Raw genomic sequence first — 3,416 nt, 5'->3', positions numbered from 1 at the left:
ATTGTGAAGCAACCAGTGCGTTTTAAGCAGAGTCTGTCATAACAGCAAACAAAGAACCTATAGACGTGTGTGCTTCCTAAGTTGCTAGGGAAAACTGCCTGCTTGCAGGAGAGAGAGAGAGAGAGAGAGAGAGAGAGAGAGAGAGAGAGAGAGAGAGAGAGCATAATATTAATAATAGTAATATAATGATAATAATTATAATAATAAACACTACCTAAACCCATCTCTCTCTCTCTCTCTCTCTCTCTCTCTCTCTCTCTCTCTCTCTCTCTCTCTCTCCTGTGAGAGAAAGTATATATAATAATAATAATAATAATAATAATAATAATAATAATAATAATAATAATAAACACTACCTAAATCCATTTCTCTCTCTCTCTCTCTCTCTCTCTCTCTCTCTCTCTCTCTCTCTCTCTCTCTCTCTCGTGAAAGTATATAATAATAATAATAATAATATTATAATAATTATAAAAAACGCTGCGTAAATCCATTCTCTCTCTCTCTCTCTCTCTCTCTCTCTCTCTCTCTCTCTCTCTCTCTCTCTCTCTCTCTCCTGAAGACGTGTTCATCGTTATACTCCCGGGAAATTACAGGTCCCAAAATACATCAACTGCAGCCATTGTCATTAAACAGAAATTACGACATTAGCCCAAGAATTTATTAGAACGGGGAGATGTGAATGACATCCTCAATTACCCTGCCGTAATTAAAAGCTTGGGACACACAAACACACGCACACACACATGCACAAACTCACAAACACACACATACAGACACACGCATCACGTTGCCCTTTTGTCGAAGAGATTAAACCGACAAATATGCTCTCCTCGTTCTTAACTTCCGTCTGGTTACGGAGTGCTTCGGGACGCCAGATCTCTCTCTCTCCCTCTCTCTCTCTCTCTCTCTCTCTCTCTCTCTCTCTCATTCATTGGGAGTCTCTCTGCTCAACAAAGGAGAGGATTCTGTTGTCAACAGTGTTGCCAATTGTTGTCAGAAAGGAAAACCAACCTTATTTGTATACACATCACAATTCGGGATGAATGGGGTTGCTGTGGAGAATGCGTGAGAAACGGAACCGCATCAAAATGCTGCAAATATAAGCAGAAATATTCTCTTTCTGTCTGTCTGTAAATCTGAAAGTCTGTGTAACAGTCTGAATGACTGATTGACTGCGTCTCTCAGTACTTCGGCACTTGTTACAGTACGAAGCTGGTGGGAGTTCTGTGCGTACTCAGGCGGAAGTTGCACTGCACTATTGGTTTCTAGAGCAAAGAAGAAGAGTCATTCAGTGACAGACACAAATGGCCACCTTTGTAGGTCTATGGCGGTCAGAGAGTAGCAGCTTTCGTAGACTTTTAGTTGTCTGAAAAGGAAGCTATTGTGCCGGCTTTGTCTGTCCGTCCGCACTTTTTCTGTCCGCACTTTTCTGTCCGCCCTCAGATCTTTAAAACTACTGAGGCTAGAGGCATGCAAATTGGGATATTGATCATCCACCCTCCAATCATCAAACATACCAAATTGTAGCCCTCTAGACCCAGTAGTTTTTATTCTATTTAAGGTTAAAGTTAGCCATGATCGTGCTTCTGGCAACGATATAGTTTAGACCGCCACCGGCCCTTGGTTAAAGTTTCATGGGCAGCGCCTCATACGGAATTATACCGAGACCTCCGAAAGATAGATCTATTTTCGGTGGCCTTGATTATGCGCTATAGGACTGTACAGAAAACTCGATTGCGCCGAAGAAACTTCGGCGCATTTTTTACCTGTTTCTTTGAAACTGGCTCCTGTTGTGAAGATGGTCGGATTAACAAGGCAGTGGGGATTAGAGAGGCAGTTGGATTAGGGAGAAAAAAGGATTAGAGAGTCTTGATTGTCATATTGTTATCCAAGACATTCATAAAAAATAACTGTCTGTTTGAAGCATTTCAATATTATCTCTATATTTCCATCTACCGATTATGAGTAGGGGGTCCCCGTCCCCCAAAAAAAGAGAGGATTAATCAAGAAACATGGACTAAAAACTCATCAGTTTCAAGCCGATCAGATTAAACAGCAAGAGTTATTTATTCTTGAATTATGAAATATACCAGAGAAAATGAGCGGCTAAACTCTATAAGCAATTTATTTCAGGATAAATTACAATATCCATTAATAAATGAATATAAAATCGAAAGTGAATAAATGAATAACAAGCAGGATTTAGCCACACATGATAAAGCGTAAGTCTAAGGGAATAATTGCAGCTTAGGCAATGAGAGAAATTAGGCCTATGGTGTAAGCATGAACGCGCATTATGATGTTGTAAGAAAATTGAAATTATCGTAACGTTATGACGTAATTAAGGGTACGAAAGAGAAGTCTTGTTATTTTTAAAGACATTTTTTATCGTGTGAATGTTTTAGTAGCCAGTTTGAAGCGATAACTCCCATTCTGCAATAATTTTCTTTAGTACAAAGGAGGTCCGCTAAAAGAAGTTTCTGCAAAGATTAGACGCATTTGCAGCAAGGGCATTGTTAAAAAGCAATTGAGTGTCAACTCGTTTGCAATGTTGCTAACAGAAATCGACTTCAGAAGCAAGCATTCTTTCAAGCAAACATGAGACTAGTCCTTGTCAGCCGAATGTAGCATAAATCCTGCGTTTAGTTTCTGGGGCTAATCTACATTGTTATTAACATAGTGATTGCAAAAAGCAATTGAAGGCGGCAACTCGTATGCAATATTGCAAGCAAAAATCAATTTTCGTAAACAAACATTTGTTTCAAGCAAACATGAGACCAGATCGTATCAGCCAAATGTGGTTTTAAATCCTGCGTTAGTTTCTGGAGATGATTACATTCTAAATAACATAGTGATTGACGCTAATCTGCATTCTCGTTCAGTTACGCCACAAGTACGAAAGCCTTCATTCAATCAATCATTATGAAATTCACATCAAGGAAGAATTACATTCCCGAGAGCTTTCTTCATTTGCAGAATCTTCAGACAGGAGTTGGTTGACTTTCGAAGGGAAAAAGTGGTTTGCAAGTCGATAATATTGCAAAAATATCGTGGGATATGAGAGAGATGCAATTAAACGAGGAGGCCTTTTATTGAGAGAGAGAGAGAGAGAGAGAGAGAGAGAGAGAGAGAGAGAGAGAGGCTGACGTCACCAATCATGGAATGGTGCTCCCTTGACCAGTGGGGCACCGATTGCATCAGTTCTGCCTCACCCATAATTCTCTGCATCCACCCTCACCCCCCTCTCTCTCCCCCCTTACCTTATACCTTGCTCCCCCTCCCTTCCCCTCCCCCTTACCTTACCCCCAGTTCCCCCTCCCGGCTCCCTCCCCCTCCCCCTCACCTCACCCCCTTGCTACTTCGACACTTCTGCTGCTGTTCGTTTCTTTATATCTTTCGATCATATATATTCTAGG

Source organism: Macrobrachium rosenbergii, chromosome 36 (genome assembly GCF_040412425.1).
Source record: "Macrobrachium rosenbergii isolate ZJJX-2024 chromosome 36, ASM4041242v1, whole genome shotgun sequence".
In the NCBI taxonomy this organism is placed as follows: Eukaryota; Metazoa; Arthropoda; class Malacostraca; order Decapoda; family Palaemonidae; genus Macrobrachium; species Macrobrachium rosenbergii.
Note: the sequence above shows the minus strand (reverse complement) of the source record.